Source organism: Nomascus leucogenys, unplaced genomic scaffold (genome assembly GCF_006542625.1).
Source record: "Nomascus leucogenys isolate Asia unplaced genomic scaffold, Asia_NLE_v1 Super-Scaffold_3068, whole genome shotgun sequence".
In the NCBI taxonomy this organism is placed as follows: Eukaryota; Metazoa; Chordata; class Mammalia; order Primates; family Hylobatidae; genus Nomascus; species Nomascus leucogenys.
In genome coordinates, this window is record NW_022095790.1 from 397,629 (window position 1) to 425,258 (window position 27,630).

The window sequence follows — 27,630 nt, forward strand, 5'->3', positions numbered from 1 at the left end:
GCTGAGGCAGGAGAATCGCTTGAACTCGGGAGGTGGAGGTTTTAGTGAGCTGAGATTGCACCTTACACTGCAGTCTGGGCAACAGTGTGAGACTCTATCTCAAAAAAAAAAAAAAGATAAAAGTAGAGACAATAGGGGCATTTTGGTGAATACCGAATTTAACAAAGCAGATTAAGAGAAACAATTAGTTTCAAAAAATAATATTCAATTAAATCTCTAAGATCCAGGGCTTTGCAATAAATATGTAAATAAATCCCCAATATCCATGCTGAAAGTTTAAAAGAAATGCTAAAGAAATAAAACTTTTCCTTAGTTTTGCAGTAATCTAGAAACAAAGAATGTTTCTAATATTTAGACAGAAACTACAAAGCACCTTAAAAGGAGAGACGTGTAAGGATGGCATGACTCACCAGCAGCCCTGGGCTTGTCCACAGTACCCCCACGATGAACAATAACCCCATTGTGTAAATGCTTATGAACAAAGTATTACAGGACTTTTCCAATTTAAACATACTGTATTTTCTGTCAGGCAATTCTTCAATTTGTTTACACACATTAGTGATATGATTATTCCATTTCTCTGAAAACTGAGCAAAAGCTGATTCTCAATAATATGTCCCTATGTCAGAGCAGCACTAATATATAATGACTTATTTCCTATATTTTACATACTAACAGTCCATATCATTTTACTGCTTTCGAAAACATTTTTCCCTTTTTCGGTGGTTCTTAGAATTAGTTTAATGGGAGACTATAAGAGGAGTTTTAAAGTTTAATACCTCTTTTTAGCCTTTTAATTTCTGAAAAGCAGGAGGGCAGAAGATCAATCAAATTAAACACGACAACAGGGAGGCCACAATGAGGAGGTCTCCAGAGGTCTTTTGGCAAACTTCCTAAAACATGTCTCAGCTGTGTGGGAATAAGGCTTTACAGTGGCTGGGTGCAGTCCTGCAGGCCTGTTATCCTAGCACTTTGGGAGCAGAGGTGGGCGGATCACTTTGAGCTCCGGGCAACAAAGCAAAATCCCCCCTCCCCTCCCCAACCCCCTGCCTCCGCCCCCGTCTCTACCAAAAATACAAAACTTAGCCAGACATGGTGGCAGGTGCCTGTAGTCCCAGCTACTCAGGAGGCTGAGGCAGGAGAATCACTTGAACCCAGGAGGCGGACGTTGCAGTGAGCCAAGGCTGCGCCACTGCCAGCCTGGGTGACAGAGCAAGACTCCATCTCAAAAAAAGAAAAAAAAAAAAAAAGATTAAGTAAGAGGGACCCTAGACCTTAAAAATACAAGTTTAAGAGGGACCCTGACTTAGCATGGTGGCTCATGCCTGGGACTTTGGGAGGCCGAGGCGGGCGGATCACGAAGTCAAGAGATCTAGACCATCCTGGCCAACATGGTGAAACCCCATCTCTACTAAAAATACAAAAAATTAGCTAAGAGTGGTAGGCGCACACCTGTAGTCCCACCTACTCAGGAGGCTGAGGCAGGAGAATTGCATGAACCTGGCAGGCGAAGGTTGCAGTGAGCTGAGGTTGTGCCACTGCACTCCAGCCTGGGCAACACAGAAAGACTCTATTGAGGCAAAGTTTCTCATTCTCAGGTCCGAGGGGTTCAATAACTGGGCACTTAGGGAGGTGTGAGCCCCCTGAAACAATGCAAGGTTTTGTGTGGAGAGCAGGCACATGCGTTTCTGGGAAAACAGCCCACAGCTCTCATTCTCAGCAGGCTCCACACTCAAAAAAGGTTAGACTCTTGCTACAGAGCTGTGGGAGCAGCTAGGTGAGGGGCCTGCCAAGGGCACTCTGGGGACTACCTGGGCAGTCTTGAGTCCACCTGGGCAGTCCTGAGCCCACTGTCCCCTAGGCAGGCTGCGCTGCTTGGTATTTGCAGAGCTGAGGGGGTGGGGCATGCGGTGACTGTGAAATCGCCCTGAGATGGCCCACAGTCCTCAGCTGGGAAGTGAGGGGTGTGTATCCTGCAGCATCCTGCATCCCTAGGGCCATGGGGCCAGGAGAACTGGCCCTTGCAGCAAGTGAAAAGCCTATCGTTGACTCCCTCCCTGGCCATGTAGACAATGAACTAAAGGCACTCATATCAAGTAAATGCCTTGGTCTCTGTGACCGAGGTGACCAGTAGGCATTCCCAGGTGCAGGGAAGGTCCTGACACCAAGATATGCACCTGGTCGCCTGAGGAAAGAGAAAGGACTATCCAAGGGGATGGGGCTGAGCTGGGTGTGGAGTGGTCCTTGTGGGTCATGGTGAGTGGGAGGGGGAGCAGCATGAGCCAGGACTCGGGGCAGGAGGACAACCAGGAGACGGCCTGGAAAAAGTGCTGGACCCACGAGGATTCAAGGCTGGCCAGAGAGGGAGGTGGGATAGGCTGGGAAGTCCCGAAGTCTGAAGATTGGCCCTGGCAGGCAGAAACCAGGTAAGGTGGGCAGTTACCTGCACCCTGGGGGCCAGATGCATCCTTAGCCCAGAGAAGGTGTCAAGATTTCTGGCTCTGGGTGTGACCTAAGTCTGGGGAAAAGCCCCAACCCCCACCAGGACCACCTGCCCCCCAAACTACTTCAGATGCTGAGCCCAAGCCAGGAGCAGGAAGCTGGACTGATGCCTAGGGTAATCCCGACAAAGTCCCTGACTCCCCCCAGCTATGGGGCTGAAGGGGAATTACAGCCCAAACCCCAGATGCTGGCTCTCAAACTAACACTGAGACCTCAGTGCCCAAAGGGAGACTCAATCAGCACATTTTCTAGATGGGGAAACGGGCTCAGAGAAGTGCAAGAGCCTTGCCCAGTGCCCCAGACCAGGGCTCTAGGCCCAGAGTGTTCTTTCGTCACTGTGTCCAGAGGGTAGCAGCTGCTCTGATATAGCCACCTGAGCCTGGCAACTTTTTCCAACTTTGGAAGCCCAGGAGCATGGCCCGTGTCCACAGATGCACCTGGCATGAGGCGCACCCAGAGGGACAGAGGCAGATGAGTTTCGCCTCCTCCACTGGATTGTGAAGGCCTCCGAGGAGACAAGGATCTGCTTGAGAAGGCAGCAGATAGTGAGCAACCTGGGGTGGTTTAACTCTGGAGGGATCCACAGTGCCTGGATGGAACCTGGCTCAGACAGAGCTCAGTTCTGCAGGTCACCGAGGCATGGAAAGGTCACAGCTACCAAGTGTAGGAGTCTGGATTCAAAGCCAACAGCGTGACTCCAAAGTCCCTGCCCTAGCCCCTGGACCACCCACCTCTCGGAGTCACTCTTGCAAGCTCATCAGATGCTCAGGGCAGCAGCACAACCAGCCAGGGCCAGGGAAACTTGGGGAGCCTCATTCCAACCTAATCCTGGCACCCTTGCCCCTCACCATCCTTCTTCCTGCGTTAACCTCACCCCCCTACACAGAGCCTGGGCCACTTAACTTGGCATCAAATAGATGCCTCAATAAATCAGAGTCTGATCTTCTTGGAAAAAAAAAAAAAGACTTAACAGATATACAGTTGCAAGTTAGAATGCTAAAGAACATAAACATACAACAACTTAATGTACATATAAATTCAATATGTAGCCAATCATTGTGACTATGACACAATAGAATATTAACATACTATTTTCAAAATGTGTACAAGCTTAATGATCTATTTATATTCAAAATATGAATCATCAACATAATTTGCCATTAATATCTCATTCAGTCCCTTCACAGGACACATGATCCACTGGGAGTTAACACATTAGCAGCTGGCAGGCAGTGACACACAGCAAAAACGAAAACCAAGAGGTGAAATAGTTCTGAAATAAAGAAGGTTTTAAAGCTAAGAGAAACCATTGAATTACTAAGTCATTAACACTAATTTTGAGCCAACTAATTAATATGAGATGAAACAATGTCCTATGCTTTGGTGAATTCAAACCACGTTTAAACAATGTCTATAATGTGACTTTCAAAAAGCTCCTGGCTTTACAAAGGTGAGAGTATAACATAGTAATACATGCTAAAGCATTTCCCCCTGTAGATGAGCATGTTGTAACTTTCATCAGCCACCTTGAGAGTCCAGAAGATGAAGGAAAAGGTTGTGGATTTCACTGAGAACTTACCAGAGTTGAACTCCCTCACTTTCCGTTGCCCATCATTGGCAGGTTCCGGAACTGGTGGCTGTGGTGGTTGGTTGGTCTTTGGTCTCTTAGAAGGTGGAGAATCATCATCATGTTGAAAAAGAGAATGGTCATTACTGAAGGAACCATCTTAGGTTACAGCCACCTCCTGGTCAATTCCCAACATTCAAAAGGTGAGCGGCTTTAAAGCTATTTTGAATATTAATAATTATTCCTGTATTACGATCTTCAGCATACCTTTTTCTAGTTACATTTGAAATTTTATTTTTTTGGGATGTGCTCAAGTGAATACTGCTTTATCCTCTGTCTTGCTTCATTACTTTTTAGTTTGCTTCATTTGAATCATCATTATAAATCTCCACTTGCCCTCAAATAACTCTGAAATTGCTGCCAATAACTATATTCTGTTTTAAGGCTTTTCAGAAAAAACTTTCAACAAAGACAGCCACCTAAAATTATATAAATATAGAAGAAAGGGGATATAATAAAGCTTAGATTGGAAAAAATATTTAAGCTTATACAAAATTCAAACATACATAAACAAGGGAAGCTGGATAATTGTATGTTCAAATACTTTTAACAAGTGCAAAACGTATATGCTTAAAGAAATAGGGCTGGCCAGGCATGTTGGCTTATGCCTGTAATTCCAACACTTTGGGAGGCCAAGGCAGGCCGATCACTTGAGGTCAGGAATTCAAGACCATCCTGGCCAACATGGTGAAACCCCATCTCTACTAAAAATACAAAAATTAGGCCGGGCGCAGTGGCTCACACCTGTCACTTTGGGAAGCTGAGGTAAGCGGATCACCTGAGGTTGGGAGTTCAAGACCAGCCTGACCAACATGGAGAAACCCTGTCTCTACTAAAAATACAAAATTAGCCAGGCATGGTGGCGCATGCCTGCAATCCCAGCTACTTGGGAGGCTGAGGCAGGAGAATCGCTTGAACCCGGGAGGTGGAGGTTGCAGTAAGCCGAGATGGCGACATTGCACTTTAGCCTGGGCAACAAGAGCGAACTCCGTCTCAAAAATAAAAACAAAAAGATACTAGCCAGATGTGATGGCACCTGTAATCCCAGTTATTCAGGAAGCTGAGGCAGGAGAATCGCTTGAACCCAGGAGGCGGTAGTTAACAGTGAGCAGAGATCACACCACTGCACTCCAGCCCGGGTAACAGAGCAAGACCCTGTCTCAAAAAAAAATAGGGCTACATTATTTATGAAACAGATACTGTTGACTCAGTCATCAGAAAGCAAAGGTCGCCAACATCAGACAAATTCACTGGAGGACCTATGTGCTTTGAAAGACAAAACTGCTTTTGTAAAGAATACTGTATTTCAGAAAAACATAATCATATTAACAACTAATAACACTGTAAAATGCTGATGTGTTGAATGCTACTTTAGAAAAACATGTTCAAGTCTAGGAAAAAAATTTCCGATAGAAAACTACGTACCAATTACCTAGCTAGCTAGCTATGTAGAGACATGGCTTCATTCTATTGCTCAGGATGGAGAGCTGTGGGATGATCATAGCTCACTGCAGGCTTCAGCTCCTGGCCTCAAGTTATCCTCCTGCCTCAGCCTCTTAAGTAGCGGGGCCACAGGTGGACACAGGTACACTTGGCTTTTTTTGTTTGTTTTGTATAAACAGGGTTTCACTACATGGCCCAGGCTGGTCTCAAGCTCTGGAGTCTCGCTGTGTCACCCAGACTGGGGTGTAGTGATGCTTCTTGGCTCACTGCAACCTCTGCCTCCTGTGTTCAAGAGCTTCTCCTGTCTTAGCCTCCTGAGTAGCTGGGACTACAGGCATGCGCCACCACGCCTGGCTAATTTTGTATTTTTAGTAGAGATGGGGTTTCTCCATGTTGGTCAGGCTGGTCTTGAATTCCCAACCTCAGATGATCGGCCCGCCTCAGCTTCCCAAAGTGCTGAGATTACAGGTGTGAACCACCGCGCCCAGCCTAATTTTTGTATTTTTTGTAGAGACTGGGTTTCATCATATTGGCAAGGATAGTCTCAAACTCCTGACCTCAGGTGATCCACCCGCCTTGGCCTCCCAAAGTGTTGGGATTACAGGCGTGAGCCACCGCACTTTCTTATCTTATTAAATAGCCTAGCCCAGGAGGGTGCGGTGGCTCATGCCTGTAATCCCAACAACTCTAAAGGCCAAGGTGAGATCACTTGAACCCAGGAGTTCGAGACCAGCCCGGGCAACATAGCAAGACACCCCGTCTCTACGAAAGATACAAAAATTAGGCCAAGCGTGCACCGTGCCTGGCTAATCTTTGTGTCTTTCGTAGAGGCGAGGTTGCGTCATGTTGCCCAGGCGCGTCTCGAACTCCTGAACCCAAGCCATCCTCCTGCCTCGGCCTCCCAAAGTGCTGGGATAGCAGGGTCCAGGCAGCCTCATGTTTTCCTTAAGCAGTCCCTCCCGGTTGTACACTTGGATAGTTTTCCTTTTTATTTTTTTATACAGGGTTTACCTCAGTCTCGCAGGCAGGAGTGCTGTGGTAAGATCATAGCTCATTGGAGCCTTGAATCTTGGGGTTCAAGTAGCTGGGAGACTGAGGTTGGACTACAGAGATGGGGTTGCACCATATTGCTAGGCTGCTCTTGGCCTGAAGGGATCCTCCCACCTCGGCCGCGCCCGGACATAGTTTTCCATTTTTGACCGACATAAATACTGTGCTGGGTGGGAGTTTGTTAACTATCCCTTTCCAGCCAGCAACACACAGGAGCTGGCGGGGAGGTCGCGGTTACCAGGCTCCACTCTGAGGAGACTGCCCAGCTCCAGGCTCTGTACAGCCCCTGTGACGTGGCAGAAGACCCCCCTGTGACGTCACCGAAGGCGCCCCCCCCAAGATGTCGCAAAGGCCCGCCCCTCACGCAGAGCCAATCGGAACTCGAGGTTCTGGTCTTCCAGGAGCGCGCCTGCGCGGGAGGGTGACCACAGGCGGCCCGGCGAGACGTCCTGTCCGCAGTCTTCAGCCCAGCCGCCGCCACCCATAAGCTATGAGGAGGAGCTTTACGACCACCTGGACTACTACTACCTGCGTGACTTCCTGGCCTGCGGGGTCCGCGCAGCAAAGGCCTGACGCTGCTCGAGCAGGCGCTGCGCACCTACCGGCTGGCGCCTGGTAGGCATGAGCCCAGGGTCGCCCAGAAGCTCCTCAGTGGCCAGCGCAAGTGCCAGCCAGCGCCAGCTGCAGCCCTGGCCGCGCACTCGCCTCAGTTGAGCCTGGGTGTGTGCACCCCCCAGTACTTCCCCCAGCCATGTTCCGGGGACCTCGGGAGCGTCCCCCACCGCCCGGTGCCATTCGTGCTGGGCTGGGTCGGCCCCCTTTGAGGCTGCCCCGCATTAGGGTTCTGCACCGCACCCCCGCCAGCTTGACCTCTGACTGCCGTTGCAATAGCATTAAAGCTTTTGGAACTTTGTAAGTGGGTAGAAGGGGCTAGGAAACGAAGAAAACATCTTTTTAAAAATTTATATAAGAGATTGGCCGGGCGCGGTGGCTCACACCTGTAATCCCAGCACTTTGGGAGGCCGAGGTGGGTGGATCACCAGGTCAGGAATTGAAGACCAGCCTGGCCAGCATGGTGAAACCCCGTCTCTACTAAAAATACAAAAATTAGCTGGGCTTGGTGGCGGGCGCCTGTAATCCCAGCTACTCGGGAGGCTGAGGCAGAGAATTGCTTGAACCCGGGAGGTGGAGGTTGCAGTGAGCCGACATCGCGCCATTGCACTCCAGCCTGGGCAACAAGAGCAAAACTCTGTCTCTAAATAAATAAATAAGATTTTCAAGGCGAGGCATGGTGGGTCACACCTAAATAAGTAAATAAATAAAATGGATTTTCGGCTGGGCACGGTGGCTCACGCCTGTAATGCCAGCACTTTGGGAGGCCGAGGCGGGCGGATCACGAGGTCAGGAGATTGAGACCATCCTGGCTAACACAGTGAAACCCCGTCTCTACTAAAAATACAAAAAAAAAAAAAAGCCGGGCGTGGTGGCGCGCGCCTGTAGTCCCAGCTACTGGGAAGGCTGAGGCAGGAGAATGGCGTGAACCCGGGAGGCAGAGTTTGCAGTGAGCCGAGACCGTGCCACTGCACTCCAGCCTGGGTGACAGTGAGACTCCGTCTCAAAAAAAATAAAAAATAAAATAAAATGGATTTTCAAGGCCAGGCATAGTGGGTCACACCTATAATCCCAGCACTTTGGGAAGCCAAGGCAGAAGGATTGCTTGAGCCCACGAGTTCGAGATCAGCCTGGGCAACAGGGCAAAACCCTGTCTCTATCAAAAGCACAAAATAAGCTGGGCATTGTAGTGCGCACCTGTAGTCTGAGCTACTCAGGAGGCTGAGATGGGAGGATGGTTTGAGCCCGGGAGGCAGAGGCTGTATTGAGCTGAGATCATACCACTGAACTTCAGCCTGGGTGACAAGCCAGACCCTGTCTCAAATAATAACAATAATAATAAAAATAAATTCATATAGTTTGGTATGGTTTAGTAAGTTTCAGCAGGCAGATTGTCAGGGTAAGATGGATTGTTATATATACATTTATATATATAATATGCATATTTATATACTTATTTATTTTAGCAGAGATAGGGTCTCCCTATGTTGCCAGGCTGGTCTTAGACTCCTGAGCTCAAGCAATCCTGCTGCCTTGGCTTCCTAAAGTGCTCACGTTGCAGGTGTGAGCCACCACACCTGTCCTATAAGGGGAATTTAAGGGACTCTCTACTATGATGTCCCTTCTCCCAATCCCTTTCCGCATGTAGAATAGGGTTCTGTTGAGTGACTGGCATTTGCTTATATTTCTCAGTGCTATGCCCAGTGTAATGGAAAATGCACAGACTGACTCAAGAGCCCAGGGATTTCAGTTCCAGGCCAAGCTCATCCACTGCCTGACAGACCCAGTCAAACTTGTTTGGATTTCAGATTCTTCATCTGAATAACATAGATAACACTTATCCCATAGTACACTGCAAAGATGACATGTGACAGTGAACAAGTTAGTTTCCCTTTAAATATTAAGAATTAGGCCAGGCGCAGTGGCTCACACCTGTAACCCCAACACTTTGGGAGGCCGAGGCGAGTGGATCACAAGGTTGGGAGTTCGAGACCAGCCTGGCCAATATGGTGAAACCCTGTCTCTACTAAAAATACAAAAATTAGGTGGGTCCGGTGGTGGGCACCTGTAATCCCAGCTATTTGGGAGGCTGAGGCAAGAGAGTCGCTTGAACCCGGGAGGTGGAGGTTGCAGTGAGCGAAATTGCGCCACTGCACTCCAGCGCCCAGGTGACAGAGTGAGACTCAGTCTAAAAAAAAGAAAGAAAAAAGAATGAGATTAGAGAGGGCCTTCATTCCTCCTGAAAGAACACCTGATGTACCTGAAATCTTTGTTGGTGACAGGAAATATGTCGATAGCATAGGGTTTCACTGTCGCCTCCCACACAGGGCCTTCACCATCTCTGTCATCTGGAGAATTTGTTCCCATCAGGAATCTCCCACCTGGCAGTTGGACCATGCTAGTAGCCTGTCCATTTCCTGCAGATAAAAAAGAGAGTTATCGCTAATACATGCATATATATAAAACAAGTGGTCATATTTGGATCATATGCAATACTCATGATGGTATAACAAAACGAAAAATGTGGAAGTTTAAAAATCTGGCTTTAAATTCCTTTTGCGTTTTGTTTGCCTTCACATTCTTGTTCTGCCACTTAGTTTGATGGGAAACCTTAGGCAAATTTCTTAATCTGATATTCCATTTCTTTTCTTTTTTCTTTTTTTTTTTTTTTTGTGACAGGATCTCACTGTGTCACCCAGGCTGGAGTGCAGTCATGCAGTCTTGGCTCACTGCAGCCTCTGCCCCCATGGGCTCAAGCAATCCTCCCACCTCAGCCTCCTGAGTAGCTGGGACCACAAGTGTGCACCACCATGCCTGGCTAATTTTTGTATTTTTTGTAGAGATGGAGTTTTGTTATGTTGCTCAGGCTGGTCTCAAACTCCTGAGATCAAGTGATCCTTCCACCTCAGCCTCCCAAAGTGCTGGGATTACAGGTGTGAGCCAACACGCCCGGCTGAGATTCAATTTCTTCATCTGAAAAATGGGGATACCTATGGACAACTGTAGCTTGTTCATAAAAGAAAAAAAAATAAGTATGAAAAATGGGGATAGTATCTCACTATCTCTTAGGTAGTAGCTGTATCAATTAAAGTAACACGGAACTGGGTGCAATGGCTCAGAGACAGGGTGCAGAGGCTAAGGCAGGAGGATTGCTTGAGCCCAGGAGTTCAAGGTTGCAGTAAGCTATGATCATGTCACTGCACTCCAGCCTGGGTGACAGAGTGAGACCCTGTCTCAAAAAATAAAAAATAAAAAGATAGTAATAAAATAGCATGGGTGAAATGTTGAGCACATGATAGATTTGCACTTACCTCTTTCTTCCTCTACACAAACCCTTGCCCCACCTAGGCAAATTGAGACACTCTACCCTAAAATACATCTAGCATTTTCTACCCATCCTTCTGCTCATGCTGTTTCTCTGCCTCTTCCTCTCCACTTACTGAACTCTTATCAGTTCTTAGTGATTCTCACCATTACATGCTCCAGAAGGGAAGTATATAATACATATATATTTTTGACAGTGTATCCCTGGCTCCTGCCATAAATGCGCAATGGTTATCGCCAAATAGTTAAATGAGCACCTTTAGACTTGTTTGAATGCCTCAGAAAAATCATAGAATTAAAAAGGACCGGCCAGGCGTGGTGGCTCACGTCTGGAATCCCAGCACTTTGGGAGGCAGAGGCGGGCAGATCACCTGAGGTCAAGAGTTAGAGACCAGCCTGGCCAACATGGCAAAACCCTGTCTCTATTAAAAATACAAAAATTAGGCTGGGTGTGGTGGCTCATGCCTGTAATCCCAGCACTTTGGGAGGCCAAGGCGGGCGGATCACAAGGTCAGGAGATTGAGACTATACTGGCTAACAAGGTGAAACCCCGTCTCTACTAAAACTACAAAAAAATTAGCCGGGCGTGGTAGCGGGCACCCGTAGTCCCAGCTACTCGGGAGGCTGAGGCAGGAGAATGGCGTGAACCTGGGAGGCGAAGCTTGCAATGAGCCAAGATTATGCCACTGCACTCCAGCCTGGGCAACAGAGTGAGACTCCATCTCAAAAAAAAAAAAAAAAATTAGCCAGGCATGTTGGTGCACACCAGTACTCCCAGCTACTTGGGAGGCTGAGGCAGGAGAATCACTTGAATCTGGGAGGCAGAGGTTGTAGTGAGCCAAGATCTTGCCACTGCACTCCAGCTTGGGCGACAGAGTGAGACTCTGTCTCAAAATAAATAAAAAAGGGTCTTTGCTTCAAACTCCTTATTCCACAGGAGGAAACCAAGACCCAAAAAAGAAATATGACTTAAAGAGCTGGTTAGCAGGTGACAGGACTAGATTTGGGTCTCTTTGCGGTGCTGTTTCCAATAGGCCACACTTCTTCAGCTTCATGCACCACTTTAGTGTCTTTCCAAGAAAGGATGTCTAAGCACTGTAACTTCTTTCAAGGCAGAGTCCTGGTCTTTTGATGTTCCTCAAGATCCTATCTTTGGTTCTCTTATTCTGACACATTCACACTGATTTCATCCATTTTCTTTTTCTTTTTCTTTTTTGAGGCAGAGCCTTGCCCTGTTGCCCAGGCTGGAGTGCAGTGGTGCGACCTCGGCTCACTGCAACCTCTGCCTCCCGGGTTCAAGCGATTCTCCTGCCTCAGCCTCCTGAGTAGCTAAGACTACAGGTGCGTGCCACCATGCTCAGCTAATTTTTTGTATTTTTAGTAGAGACGGGGTTTCATCATATTGGCCAGGCTGGTCTTGAACTCCTGACCTTGTGATCCACCTGCCTTGGCCTCTCAAAGTGCTGGGATGACAGGCGTGAGCCACCGCGCCCGGACTATTTTCAGTTTCTTCAACAAATATATCGCCAAGGGGAAAAAACGGATCATCCTGGCGTGGTGTCTCAGGCCTGTAATCCCAGCACTTTGGGAAGCTGAGGCAGGGATTGCTTGAGGCCACAGTGAGCTATGATGGCACCACTGCACTCCAGCCTGGGCAACACGGTGAGACCTTGCCCCCCGGCCCCACCAAAAAAACAAAAGGAGTAAGTAGGGAAATAATCAGATTGAGTCGGAGTTAAGAAATAGCATACAATTGCAATGTATGAGCTTTATTTTGTCCCTAATTCAGCCAGCAAACGTTAAAAACCCTTTATGAGATAATAGATGAATTTGAACAGACTGGATGTATTATTAAGCAGCACTGTCAGTTTTTTAGGTGAGAGAGGGTAATTATTTTTTCGTGACTTCTTTTGACTATTCCAGCTGAAGGTTTAGAATAAAATGGGATATGTCTGGACCCACTTCAAAATGGTTCCAGGAGACGGGGAGAGTGCGATTCCACAGGAGCAGGACTGGCCACAAACTGGCAGCTCTTTAAGCTGGCCCACGAGTACGTGGGGGCAGGGGTCGTTCCTCGTTACATTCTCCTCTTTCCCTTTTTTTTTTTTTTTTTTTTTGAGATGAAGTCTCGCTCTATCGCCCAGGCTGGAGTGCAATGGCACAATCTTGGCTCACTGCAACCTCCGCCCCCTGGCTTCAAGCGATTCTCCTGCCTCAGCCTCCTGAGTAGCTGGGATTACAGGACTACGCCACCACGTCCGGCTAATTTTTTGTATTTTTGTGGAGACGGGGTTTCACCATGTTGGCCAGGCTGGTCTCCAACTCCTAACCTCAAGTGATCCACCCGCCTCGGCCTCCCAAAGTGCTGGGATTACGGGTGTGAGCCACCGCGCCGGGCCTCTTTCCCTTTTATAAGTTTGAAAGATTCCAGACCAAAAAGTTGAAAGCACAAGGCGGTGAGGCACCATGCGCACGGAGAGCGACCTCCCCAGCCGGCGGCTGCAGGCGCATCACGGAAGCGGGCAGAGGGGTCTCAGGCTCTCTCCCGCCAGGGCAGAGGGCCCCATCCCCTTTCCCAGTGCCCCCGGGGTGGCCGGCGGTTCAGTGACCTAGCTTGAGCCATGCACCAACCAGGAGCGACAGCAGGGACAGCAGCGGTGAACAACCCATGCTGGCATCAGGACTGGCACGCCACGCCGCGCACAACCACGGCCCCGCTGCTCATCCGCCCTCACGCACCACGGTGGCAGTCGCCTCCTCCACACATGCGCATGCTGCTCCACCACCGCCCCTCACCCAACAGTTCGGCGGGGGAAACCGACGGACGCGAGGGGTAGGACTGGCCATACCACCTGCAGGGCCGCCCAGAGAAGTAAGGAAAAGCACGTGGAGGGTCCCTAGAGGCCCCTTCACTACTTTTTGAACCGTTGGACAGTTTTCATTCCCTTTAAGATTGCTTCTGTGTGTCAAACCATTGCAAGACCACAAAGGTGGTTTCAACTTAACATTTATTTGCACACTCCAGGTCACTGCTGAGCCCCCAAAACACACGGCCTAGTAACACCAATTTCACCTTCAAGGACCACAGAGATAGACCAACTATATAAATCTTGTGGAAACAGTAATTTGGGTGAGAAAACTATGATGCTAGAGGCTTTGGGATATTTTGCATAAGCAAAAGTTCAGAAGCTTGAAAATATAGTCAGCCTACAAATCTCAAATTTCTCCTGATAACCGTAGCCCTTAGCCACCATGCCTTCCAGCTCTCTCAACTCCCTTGCCTCTAGTTTACTCCTCTTCCCATTTCCTACAACTTTGTAGGGGGAGCATTTTAGCAAAGCTATTTCTAAAGTGTGAAAAGTCCAACTGATCAATAAATTTACTCAGAAATTTAACAGGGGATGCTTCCAAAATTTTAAATTACTTAAGCGTTATTTATATTAGCATAAAAATTTTAAAACCAAATGCTTAACAATAGGGTACTGTTGAATAACACATGTCCACATAAAATTAAACCATTAAAATCTACTTTTTCAAGGAATATTTAATAAGGTAGGTAATATATGCTTATCTAACATGGAATTCTATGTCACTGCTGCTAAGCAAAACATCCTGTTCACTGGGTGGAAGACCTGCTTTACGTGTTTACATTTCAGTGCAATTTTTAAAAACATACTGTAATTATAATTTCAGAACTTCTGAATTTCAACAGATGCCAGTGTTCTCTCTTTTTTCATATGGGAAAATTCCCTTGAAACTCATTTGAAGCTTGGACAAAAATTCCACAGCTGTATTCTTCAGGATCACTTTGCACAGTCTTCAAGACTCAGATACAGAGGAAGCTTCAATTCAACCTTTTAGAGAAGACATTCCAGCTTACATGATCTCATCAACCAAGAGAATGTTGGTGGCAATCAGTGCTGAAAGGGGGACAAAAATTAGACGGCTCAGATGATTAGGAGCCCTAATTCGACTCAACTTCCCACTTCCAACTAAGCTGCACACGTTAACATCCAATTAAATTTCCCCCTTCCCCTCTACACATCAGAGGGCTAGTTCAGTTTCCATACTTTCAGCTGATTACATTATTCATGGGGGAAAATGAGCAACTAAACAGAAAACACCAAATGAAAAGAGTATGATGATTCTCTAACAGTTTAGTTTTCATTTTCCCAAACTTACCAGGAGTGAAGAAGCTGTTTCTTACACAATGGTTATCCCATAATGCCTGCTTCTGCTACCATGGGCTCACCTAAAAGGCAACCAAAGTAAGTTCAGTCAATGAGAACCAACAATATTGTGTGTGGCTTTATCACTGATGACTCATTTCCGCCAGTATTAACTATGAGAATTCAAAGCTTCCCTGTTAGCCCAATTTTCTACTCTAAACCATGACCCCTGTCCACAATATTTGAGGAGTGTCTGACTTCTACTTAGAAGACCTGAACACCCCTCTCTTCTTCTGGATACATTTCTGTTTACCCATACTAAAGTACACACTGCAACTATAATCTGGCTAAAATGGACTGATCATTTCCCTCATTCCAGAAACCTTTTTTATTAAATAATAATGTTGACAACAATAGGTCTTACACATACTGCATGGATGTACCTGTTATCTGTCTCCTACTTTGTACTTAATTTGTGTTGTTTTGTTACAGGGGCCTAAGATCAGGGCTGTCACCATTTCATTAGATTTCTAGATCCCCTTTTCTGGCATTATTTGCTATCTTTAGCTGTTTTTCACCCATGAATATAATCACCCAATTTATTTTCTTATCATAGTACTCGATTAAAAACTGAGTAAGGTGGCTGGGTGCGGTGCCTCACACCTGTAATCCTGGCACTTTGGGAGGCTGAGGCGGGTGGATCACGAGGTCAGGAGATCGAGACCATCCTGGCTAAGACGGTGAAACCCCATCTCAACTAAAAATACAAAAAATTAGCCAGGCGTGGTGGCGGATGCCTGTAGTCCCACCTACTCGGGAGGCTGAGGCAGGAGAATGGCGTGAACCTGGGAGGCGGCGCTTGCAGTGAGCCAAGATCTTGCCACTGCACTCCAGCCTGGGCAACACAGCAAGACTCTGTCTCAAAAAAAGAAAAAAAAGAAAGAACCGAGTAAGGCAAATGCAATATGAAAATCCTTCAACATTAATTTGAACCATCTACCACCACTCAGCATCTCCAACGAAACTATACCAAAATTACTCAGTCTACTCTACTCCCTTAATTATTATACCTAGTCATTCCATTTTTATTAATATCCTATTTTATCCCATTTTAGAATCCAGAGTTCCCTAATAGTACTGGTGTCAAATTGCAAAGCAAAAGATTTTTTTTTTGGTCCCCGTTTTGAATCTTTCCTGGCTTCAACTCACATGTACTACATCTAGTTTTCCCTCTACAAACAGTTGCATTCTCTTACCTGTGTTCAGGTCCACACCCACGAGCTGACCTGATTCTGAATGTTCTGCTTAAATTTTAACTAATGTTTCCTGAAGGTCAAAACCAGAATTCTGAGCAAGAACCTAAAGTAAACAAATTTAATTCTTGAGAAAACAGGAAGAGTTGATATTAAAAATATATATATAAAAAAAACAAAGGCCAGGCACAGTGGCTCACACCTGTAATCCCAGCACTCTGGGAGACCGAGGCAGGTGGATCACGAGGTCAAGAGATCAAGACTATCCTGGCCAACATGGTGAAACCCTGTTTCTACTACAAATACAAAAAATTAACTGGGCATTGTGGCACATGCCTGTAGTCCCAGCTACTCAGGAGGCTCAGGCAGGAGAATTGCTTGAACCTGGGAGGTGGAGGTTGCCATGAGCCAAGATCACGCCACTGCACTCCAGCCTGGGCGACAGAGACTCTATCTCAAAACAAAACAAAACAAAAAGCAAAAGAAAATCTCGGCCGGATGCAGTGGCTCACGCCTATAATCCCAGCACTTTGGGAGGCCAAGGCAGGTGGATCACCTGAGGCCAGGAGTACAAGACCAGTCTGGCCAACATGGTGAAACCCCATCTCTACTAAAAATACAAAAGAAACCTAGCCGGGTGTAGTGGCAGGCACCTGTAATCCCAGCTACTGGGGAGGCTGAGGTTGCAGTGGGCCAAGATCACACCACTGCACTCCAGCCTGGACAACAAGAGCAAAACTCTCAAAATTCTTAAAAACAAAACAAAAAAAAGAAAAAAAAAAAAAAAGAAAATCTCATTGCATGAAGACAGAACATTTATGTTCCCTTCAGAGAATAACCAGACACAAGTTAGTGATCAACTTTCTCATCTACCCCAAACCCAGCAGCAATACACCAGTCATAAACTATACTTCAAAATTAGTATATAATCAAAAACAATGATATCAGTTTAACTAAAACCAAAACAAAAAGCAAGTGTGTACTCAAGTATAACCCCTAATACTGCAAATATTAAGCTACAGGTTCTCTCTTGCCTTTTTTTATAATGTAGGCTTTATTCATAATACGGATTTTGGATAAACAGGTTTGATCAGTTTTCTTCCTGACTGTAGAACATCCAAATGTATTTGGTTTCTCTGGGAGGCCTGAAACATCAGCTATTCAGGCCTCCCAGAGAAACCAAATACATTTGGATGTTCTACAGTCAGGAAGAAAACTGATCAAACCTGTTTATCCAAAATCCGTATTATGAATAAAGCCTACATTATCAAAAAAGTTTGATCAGCTGAATCTTTTGGAAGATTGACTGTTTAAGGCATACACACCTTGGGAATAATGAGCAACGCATCAGCAAATGCCTGGACTCCAAGCTGTGCCTTGTCCTTTACACTGAGCTTATATTTAATCAGGGCTTCTGCCATTGCCACTTCCACGGCACCAGCACCTGGAACAACACAGCCTGTTGGATGGGGGAAAAAGCAAAATGCTAAGAAAACTGTAGAACTAATTATGAATAACAAAATATACATATGAAAGCCATTAATTCCTTACAAATTCACTATGACCACATCAATTTAAGTACTGCATTTGAAAGCCACAATACAAGCGACTAACATCAAATAGGAGAATGGTCCAACCAGAATGGCTTCACTGGCCACTGGCAGCTCTTTCAACAGATCAGTATTAGTTCATTTATTTGTATTCACCTTTAATAATGATATGCTATGAAAAACCTTAGCATACCATCAGTCATTCTAAAGGGAAGACTGCTTTTGCATGGTGTCTGGCTGTGTAAACTACTGATAAAAGAACACAGTATTCAGCCATGCTTTTCAGACCAGCAAAACAATTTAATAGAATTGAAATATGGTGAGGATCTTACCATCATCAATAGCATTTTTGACAGCCCTCAAGCCATCCCCTACTGCATCTTTGATCTAAGTGTGGGCTTATTTGGTCCTTTGATCAATAATGTGACAGAACGAGGGTTGTTACACTTCTCAATAAAGGTGAACTTCTCCCTTTGTGTAGAAGAAACATGATTTTCAAAAACAGGATTTGTGCAAAGAGAGAAGAGGGACTTACAGAGAATGACAAGCAGCATATTAATAAGGAACAAACTCGATCACATCAAATTATCTTTTTGAAAAATCACATATAAATGGCTTCCCATTACTACACATAAACCTTCAAAATGTATATAAACAAAAATCTGATCCTGAATTTCAACTAATTTTTCTGCTAAAGACTTCATGAACCAGGCACAGTGACTCATGCCTATAATCTCAGCACTTTGGGAGGCTGAGGGTGAAGGACAGCCTGAGCCCAAGAGTTTAAGACCAGCCTGGGCAACACAATATGACCCTGTTTCTATAAAAATTACAAAAAAAAATTAGCCAGGCATGGTAGCACATGTCTGTGGCCCCATTTGCTCAGGAGCCTGAAGCAGGAGGATCACTTGAGCCCAGGAAGATGAGGCTGCAGTGAGCTGTGATCACACCACTGCACTCCAGCCCGGGCAGGAGTGAGAACCCATCTCAAACAAACAAAACAAAAATAATTCATGAGCTAAAAAGTTCTATTACCCTCAAGAAGAAAATACACTTACCAATGTATACTCATATACAAGTCCTGCATGTCCCAAGCAATCAGGACTTAGGTCCTCAAAAGAATTCAGGGCCACCCCACCACAAGCAAGAGTCAGCCTGAAATAGCATTTTAAGGGAAATGAATAAGCAATGTTACCAGTGAAGTTCAAAGAGAAGACCGGTAATTTCTAGAAAGGAATTTTTCAGAATTACACACAAAATTACATTTTAAAATGTACTTTAACCTAAGCCTTTTCATTTGCCATCAGCCAGCTGAAAACCAGTCTTTTAACCCTCCATTTAAACCACTCTCCCCAAGTCAGCAAATGAAATCTAAAGATGGACAAGAGCTGTTTATTGGCCAGGCATGGTGGCTCACGCCTGTAATCCCAACACTTTGGGGAGGCTGAGGTGGGTGGATCACTTGAGGCCAGAAGTTTGAGACCAGCCTAGCCAACATGGCAAAACCCCATCTCTACCAAAAAAGCAAAACGAAAACGAAACAATTCAACGGGCATGGTGGCAGACACCCATAATCCTAGCTACTTGGGAGGCTGAGGCACGAGAATCCTAAGAACCCAGGAAGTGGAAGTTGCAATGAACCACGATCATGCCACTGTACAACAGAGCAAGACTGTCTCAAAAAAATAATAAAGTATTTTTAAAAAAACTTTTATTGTGGTGACCTCTTTGGGAGAAAGTATACTGAATTCAGAGACAAAAAGTTAAATAATGTTTACAAGGGCATAGGGGGAATGAGAAACGGGGAGTAACTATTTCATGGGTATACAGTTTCAGTTTGTGATGATAAAAAAAATCCTAGAGATGGACAGTGCTGACGGGTGCAAAATAATGTGAATATAGTTAATGCCAATTAATTGTACAGTTGAAAAACCCAAAGATAAAGTATAAGGAAAAACAAGTAATCCCAATTCATTTGCAAAATAAGTAAAAGTCAAATTACTCGGATAAATCTGCTACTCATACCTCTCCATATTCCTCCTTTTAGCTCTGTGAAGAGCGACTATGCCTTCTTTTGAAAGAGCATCTAAGGAAAAGGGGTCAATTCCCTATAATAAAAATAAAAATTAGTTTCAACATCTTTCACCTTAAAAGTAAAAAGGATGATACATACTATTTAGTTTATACACTGGATTTTCATTCTCACCTTTTGATTAATAAATCCTTTATCTGAATCACCACAGACTTTCCTTTTCAGTTCTATTATTTGTTTTAACTCTATCTTCAATGAATTTTCTTTCAGCTTTTATGAGTTTTTCTCTCTTCTGCACTCTTGTAAAAAAAAAAAGCCAGAATTCACTTCTCTATTAAGAAGAAAAAAAAAAAAAGTTACAGAAAGCAGGGAAACATTTATTTTTTGAGAAAATAGCTTCTGAAACTGGATTAGTCCTAAGATTTAACAAACAGCTCACTGAGCTCCAATCCTGCCCCTTGCACATCTTTAGAGGCTGTTTCCTATAACTCTCCCAAACCAATTTGAGGATTATTGTCCTTACAGTGGGGAACGAAGTTTCACAAAAAAGTAATTCACCTAAAACACGAAGCTCCTCCATTTCACCGTTAAGGGGCTATAAACTTAAGTTTTTTCATATTCTAATGACACGTTACAAGTGAGGATGTATGCATCCTCCACCCTTTCCTTCCTGTCAAGATGCTATGCTCTGTGGTCCAAAACAAGCCCGTTGATTAAGCTGTTGAAACACACACAAAATTATGGTTATTGATTTCCCGATGGGTATATGTTAAACACTGAACTGAGAAGGCATTGATAATTTTCATGCAGTCAGCGTTGTTCCTTGAATTACTTGAAGATCCTATGCTGTACAGAAAAGTCTGCAGAGATAATCTCCCTGGTAGGCTGTCAAACTATGATGACATCTTTTAAAAACATGTTTTCTGCCAAGTGCCTGTAATGCCAGCACTTGGGGAGGCAGAGGTGAGAGGACACCTTAATCCCAGGAATTCAAAACCAGGCTAGGCAACGTAAGGAGACTCCATTCTCCACAAAAAGAAAGGAAAAATGAACATATACATGTTTTCTAACTAAGTCTTTGGAAAAAAAAATTTTTTTAATTCCTCTACTGCTTCTCATTATGCTTTGTACCTAGCAATTCAATAAACGCCAAATGACTGATGTTGTTCACTTTTCAGAATAATTCTACCCATAAATACAACATAACATTCACCTTATTTCAGGAAAAAATATTACTAAAAGTAAAAACAATCTTCACCTAGCAATTTATCCAACTTATATCTTCAGGTAAATATACAATATTCTATATCCAAATATATTAAAAATTTTGCCAACAATATATATTGTACAAAGCACCCCTAAATTTCAAAACACACTTTATTAGTATTTTTGGTTTTTTGAGATGGAGTTTTGCTCTTATCACCCAGGCTGGAGTGCAATGGTGTGGTCTTGGCTCACTGCAACCTCCACCTCCCAGTTCCAAGCGATTCTCCTGCCTCAGCCTCCCAAGTAGCTGGGATTACATGTACCCGCCACCATGCCTGGCTAATTTTTGTAATTTTAGTAGAGACGGGGTTTCCCCATGTTGGCCAGGCTGGTCTCGAACTCCTAACCTCAGGTGATCTACCCACCTTGGCTTCCCCAAGTGCTGGGATTACATGCCTGAGCCACCATGCCCAACCATTAGTATTTCATAGTCTTCTACCACCTACCTTGTATCAGTTTCAAATTTATGTTTCTTGTCAATGATCACAAAATCATGAAGAGATCAGTAGGTTCATCTTTTCTTTTAATGGCCAAAATGGAGCCCACTACAGCCTGCAACAGGAGAAGGATAACCATTAAGTAAATTCAATTTGCAGTAGCAGAAACATGTTGCTTTTCAGAAGGCTAAAGTGAACAGTTTCTTCATTTTACAATTTCTACACTGATTTAAGTCTTTTTCTATAAGCAGATAGAATACATTATATATGAACAGCTGTTACATTTCTGAAATCTCAATCTGTAATTCCCAAACATTAACATTCCTTAACATTAACATTCCTCCTGGTGTTTCATTAACTGGAAGCTTTCTAATAACAAAATCTTCACTTTATAAACCTTTTAATGAAAGCTCCAATTTTACTTTCAAAACCTGGTTAGGTATACTATTATTTAAATTTCCTCATTTTACTTTTTAGAGACACAGATTGGGTATCACTACTACAAAAATGAACCTACATAGCACCTTGTGATTGAACTTGGTAATTATATTCATGTTTCTACTATCAGAGATTTTCTATATAGGTGTACCATACCAGACACAGACAAAATTTAATACATACCTCTGTTAAGACATCTGCAAGTTCAGCATGAACTTTACTACAAAGAGATGCCCTGGCCACATCTTTAAGTGTTTCCTTGTCCATCTCTCTGCTTACTTTGACTTCTTCCAAAAAATGAAGGGCCTTTTCCTTCACAGCTTCAAATCCTTCAGTGATTATTCTGGGATGAAGGCCCTACAATAAACACACAATAACACTTGCATCTTCAGTTAGGTGCAACGATAGTTCATGATAAAGTTCAGATAATTCTTGGAGAGATATTCTGATCATCATACCTTTGAACACGAGGTAATATAATGTGCTGGCTTTCTGAATACATTTAAAAGGATAAATATTCCTTTCAATGCAGAGGAGAAGAGCAGGCAATGCTCTAGCACAGGGTCAAAGCCAAGGGAACTATAAAGCACACTTGGGTGTTCACTGCGCAAACCACTCTGAATCATGTCAAAACCGACACTGTGTCCCAACAACTCACAGATGGTAGCATTATTCTATCTTTTCTATAGGTAATCTCAAACTAATTCACATCATTTACTAATAAAAATAAATAAAGACTGTCTGCTCTCTTTTACCAGAAAATTCTGACAATAGATTCGTACTCACTGAGGTTTGTTTTAAACCTTGGAACTAGTCAGGGCTAATAAAGTGGAATTTATCCAAATGTAAGCTTTTGGTTGTCTTTTTCCTAAGAAATAAATATGCCTAGTCCTAAACATCCCATTTTAAAATCTCAATTATTAATCTAAAAACAGATACAAATCACATAGGCAATTCAACTTGATTACAAAATTATTTTCAGGCCAAAAAAGGTTCCATAACCTGTCCAAGGTCACAATTATTTGTTTTAGACCAGGACAAAGACCCAGATTTAAGCCCCCTAATTCTACTGTATGGCCTCCGCTAGTATTAACACATCAATTTGTATAAATAAGTATCTGACACGTCCTATATACAATAAAATATTACAGAAACAAAAGTGTGCCGGGCGTGGTGGCTCACGCCTTTAATCACAGCACTTTGGGAGGCCAAAACGGATGGATCACCTGAGGTCAGGAATTTGAGACCAGCCTGACCAACGTGGAGAAACCCCGTCTCTACGAAAAATACAAAATTAGCCGGGCGTGGTGGCGCATGCCTGTAATCCCAGCTACTCAGGAGGCTGAGGCTGGGAATTGCTTGAACCCAGGAGACGGACGTTGCAGTGAGCCAAGATGCCATTGCACTCTAGCCTGGACAAGAGTGAAACCCCATCTCAAAAAAACAAAACAAAAAAAAGTTGTGCATACTTCAGAAATGTAGAGATCCACCTGTTTCGCAGCTCTCCAATGATTAGGACATTGGAAGTCGTACCATCATCAATTATATCATCCTGGGCTGTTGCTACCTTTGCTATTAAGGAAGCTGTTAGGTGTTGAATTTGCTGAAAGTAGAAAAAGAATGAATCACTTAAAACAATATGAAGCAGTCTAAATATACCACAAACAGAATGCATGAAGGGCCTCTTTAAGTGCTATCTACTTGAAAAAGCTACCCAAGTGTTTGGCTACAAATTATTAAGATTAAAAAGTCGTGGCGGTGGCTCAGCTGTAATCCAGCACTTAGGCGAGGCGGGGATAGGGTCAGGATGAGACATCTGGCTAACAGTGAAACGTCTTACTAAAATACAAAAATTAGCCGGGTGTTGGGGTGCTGTAGTCAGCTATCGGGAGGTGGGCGGGATGGGTGAAGGGGGGGTGCAGTGGCGGACGGCATGATCCAGTGGGACAGAGCAAATGTCTCAAAAAAAAAAAAAAAAAAAAAAAAAAAAAAAAAAAAAAAAAATAAATAATTAAAAAGTCACAATTAGCTGTCATGCGCATGCAATTATAATGATCGAAACATTTTCATGTGTAATTTATTTCCCAGGTTATCTCTACTTTACAGATGAGGAAGCTTGAGGCTCAGTAAAAGTTTACTCAAGATGACAGCTAACAGTTAACAGTAACAGATAATTTTACACCCTTGCCTCTTTAGGCAAGTGTAGGGCTCTAGTGAGAATAAGCCAGGTATCTCCTAAAATGAAAGCTCAGCAGCCTCCACTGTTACTCTGCAATGGCCAAATAATTTAAAAGGAAAGGTCAGGTGCGTTAGCTCATGCCTGTAATCCCAGCACTTTGGGAGGCCACAGCAGATGGATCCCTTGAACTCAGGAATTTGAAACCAGCCTGGGCTACATGGCAAAATCCTGTCTCTTAAAAAAAAAAAGGCAGAAAAAAATTGTATTTTAGAGGTAAAATGACATGTCTGCAGCTTACCTTCAAATGATTCAGAGGAAAAATAGAAAAGAAATGGAGCAACATGTAAACAATTGGTGAATCTAGGTAAAGGGCACATCCAATATAATTATTATTTTCATAGGTTTGTAAATTTTTCAAAGAAAACTGAAAAACAGACTTCTGGAGACTGGAAAGAGGTTCCAGTGGGAGGGGACTTCTGAGGTGGTAGCAACAATTTATTTCTTAACTACAATGGTGGTTGTGTGTGTCCACTTTATAATTATTTCCTAAATTGTAAATGTTCTATGTGCTTCTCTCTACTTATGCTGTATTTCTCACACACTAAAACCCAAATAATTTTTTTTTTTTTTTGGTGACAGTCTCACTCTGTTGCCTAGGCTGGAGAGTGCAGTAGCACAATCTTGGCTCACTGAAACCTCAGCCTCCCAGGTTCAAGTGATCGATTCTCCTGCCTCAGCCTCAGGAGTAGCTAGGACTACAGGTGTACAGAACCATGCCTGGCTAATTTTTGTATTTTCAGTAGAGACGGAGTTTCACCATGTTGGCCAGGGCTGATCGTGAACTCCTGGCCTCAAGTGATCCACCTACCTCGGCCTTCCAAAGTGCTGAGATTACAAGAATGAGCCACCGCACTCGGCTCCCAAACAATTCTGACGTCAAGTTTAACTATGGCTCCACTTTTCTGCTAACGCGGGCCACCACTGAACCCACTAAAAACAAAAACAACACCTCCTAGATTAGCAAGTCTTTACTAAAGATATTTCATCTGGATGTTGATAGCATGGTATACTACTAGCAAAATCCTGATTATTCTGAACTCAAATCAGCAGGAAATCATTTCCTTTTCTTGGATTTGAACTGCTAAGTTTTGGGAATTTAGGGATGAGTAAAACGCACACTCCCTTCAATAATTTCACATTCTCCATCCCTAAGACTTTAAAAATGTTAAAGCAAAGAGATTTCTCTCCCCTCCAGTTGGAGATGGAGATGAGACATAACAGAGAAATTGCTGTTTTAAAAAGAGAAAAACTGGCCGGATGCGGTGGCTCACACCTGGTAATCCCAGAACTTTAGGAGGCTGACTCAGGCGGATCACCTGAAGTCATGAGTTCAAGACCAGCCTGGCCAACATGGTGAAATACCATCTCTACACAAAACACAAAAATTAGCTGGGCATGGTGGAGCAAGTCTGTAATCCCAGCTACTTGGGAGGCTGAGACAGGAGAATCACCTGAACCCAGGAGGCAGAGGTTGCAGTGAACCACTGGACTCCAGGCTAGGCAACAGAGTGAGACTCTTGACTTTAAAAAAAAAAAAAAAAAAAAAACCATAAAGAGAAAAACCATCTTCATGCATTTTGCCCATGTGATTGTGTCAACCACCCTTAATTTTTCAAATTTTATTATAATTAATGTACAATTACAGTCCTTTAGCCCAGACTGTGAATGGCAAAAAAGCAGGGATTCAAAGACAGGGTTGTCAGACTCCAGGCACAGTCAGTAGTATTACTGTCACTTTACATTTTTTTTTTTTTTTTTTTTTTTTGACAGTCTCGCTGTCTCCAGGCTGGAGTGCAGTGGCGGTCTCGGTCACTGCAGCTCGCCCGGGGTTCCGCATTCCTGCTCAGCTCAGTAGCTGGACTACAGGCTCGCCGTCGCCCGGCTAATTTTTTTTTTTTAGTAGAGGGGTTTCACTGTGTTGCAGGATGGTTCGATCTCCTACCTCGTGATCCGCCCGCCTCGCCTCCAGAGTGCTGGATACAGGTGAGCCACCGCCCGGCCTTACATGTCACTTCTGAATGTTCTCCTACCTTGAGAATGGACATTGCAAATCTTTCTACAAAGCAAAAGTTCTACAGAAAATCAAGACATTTCTGACCTAGCAGAGCACCTCTCACCATTTCGTGAAGCAGCACACTGTGCAGGACCATGCCCGGCTAATTTTTTTATTTTTAGTAGAGATCGAGTTTCACCATGTTGGCCAGGGCTGATCGTCAACTCCTGTGTCTTTAGTAAGCTTGATGTCTTCAGCGCCAGAAACAAGGCTGTTTAAGAGACAGAAATGAATCAGATTGTGACAAAAACGAAATTAAATTAAAACGAAAACTAAATTAAAAAGTCCCATTAGAAAATGGGCTTTTCCAGCTGGGTGCGGTGGCTCACGCCTGTAATCCCAGCACTTTGGGAGGCCGAGGCGGGTGGATCACGAGGTCAGGATATCGAGACCATCCTGGCTAACATGGTGAAACCCCGTCTCTACTAAAAATAAATAAGTAAATAAATAAATAAAGCAAGCAAGCAAGCTGGGCGTGGTGGCGGGCGCCTGTAGTCCCAGCTACTCGGGAGACTGAGGCAGGAGAAAGACATGAACCCCGGAGGCGGAGTCTGCAGTGAGCCGAGATCGCGCCACTGCACTCCAGCCTGCGTGACAGAGCGAGACTCCGTCTCAAAAAAAAAAAAAAAAAAAAAAGCAAAACAAAAAAAGGACTTTTCCCAGATCTTAGGGAGCCGGGGATATGGCGCTAGTTATCAACGACAACTAAATTAAAAAGTCCCATTAGAAAACGGGCTTTTCCCCGATCTTAGGGAGCCGAGAATATGGAGCTAGTTATCTCCTGCAGGCTGGAGGACAGGTGTAGTGCCCACCCCGTCCCCGCAGAGATTGTGCAGAGCCCTCAGGGTGTCTGGAAGCCCAAGAAGGCGGGGAACGCCGCACACTAGAGCCGCTTTTTTCTCCATGGAGACGGCACGACGCAGGAAAAAATGGCCGCGACGGCGGGGCTTAGCAGGGAACAGGACCGGCCCGGGAGGACGCGAGGAAGGGTGGCTGCGGAGCCCCGAGGCAGCGGGCTCCCGTCCGCGGTCCTGGGCCCGCCAGGTGCGCAGCGGCGCGCGGTGCCAGCCCAGCCCTCCCGCCAGCCCCGCCTTACATCTTTATGGTCCCTTTGGGCCCCAGGTTGGTCCTCAGCACGTCCTGCAGACCCCGCGCCGCGCTGATGTTGAACGCCAGCGCCGCCTGCGCTCGGGCCACCTTGGCCTTGGGGTTCACGGTCTTCGCCGCCGCCATAGCTGCTCCAGAGGAGAAAGAGCGATGCAGCGTGCGGAGAGCCCAGAGCCGGCGCGCCACGGCCGGGAGGCACTATCCGGATCTTCTGGAAAAGTCGGCGCGCCCGGCCCCCCCCCAGCGTGCCCGCGCCGCAGCCATTGGGCCACGGGCTGTTCGGCGCCCGCTTACTGGGCCGCGGCTGCACGGTGCCTGCGGTTCCACTCCTCGCGCCGCGGCCGCGACGTTATCGCGCACGGGAGTTGCCTGTTCCTGGCAGCAAGTGCTTCTGGGTTCTGGCGTTGGAGCTCGGTGGGGCCCAACTTTGCGGACCCGGGAGCTCAGGATGTGGGCAGGGCTTATGCTCCGCGCGGGACAGGGCGTAGGGTGGGCCTCCTACCGCCCCTACTCGCGCGATTTGCTCCT

General features: G+C 45.0%; 1 long non-coding RNA gene, 2 other non-coding genes and 1 pseudogene across 4 annotated transcripts; all 4 read right to left on the reverse strand.

Moving 5' to 3' along the window:
- Positions 1–14,086: 14,086 nt before the first annotated feature.
- LOC105737554 lies at positions 14,087–15,318 on the reverse strand. Its single transcript, XR_001115125.2, has 2 exons — positions 14,741–15,318; positions 14,087–14,478 (listed from the first exon to the last, which is right to left on the reverse strand). It is a non-coding gene; the product is annotated as an uncharacterized LOC105737554 (long non-coding RNA).
- Positions 15,319–17,518: 2,200 nt separating this feature from the next.
- Positions 17,519–27,229, reverse strand: LOC100594589 (annotated as a pseudogene). The gene is made up of 10 exons (XR_004029048.1): positions 27,092–27,229; positions 26,161–26,206; positions 23,173–23,306; positions 22,162–22,342; positions 21,887–22,060; positions 21,275–21,380; positions 19,737–19,893; positions 19,556–19,638; positions 18,589–18,685; positions 17,519–18,001 (listed from the first exon to the last, which is right to left on the reverse strand). The product of XR_004029048.1 is annotated as a T-complex protein 1 subunit zeta-like (transcript).
- Positions 17,675–17,809, reverse strand: LOC115833712. Its single transcript, XR_004029052.1, has one exon. It is a non-coding gene; the product is annotated as a small nucleolar RNA SNORA15 (small nucleolar RNA).
- Positions 22,181–22,314, reverse strand: LOC115833713. The gene has a single exon (XR_004029053.1). It is a non-coding gene; the product is annotated as a small nucleolar RNA SNORA22 (small nucleolar RNA).
- Positions 27,230–27,630: the final 401 nt, after the last annotated feature.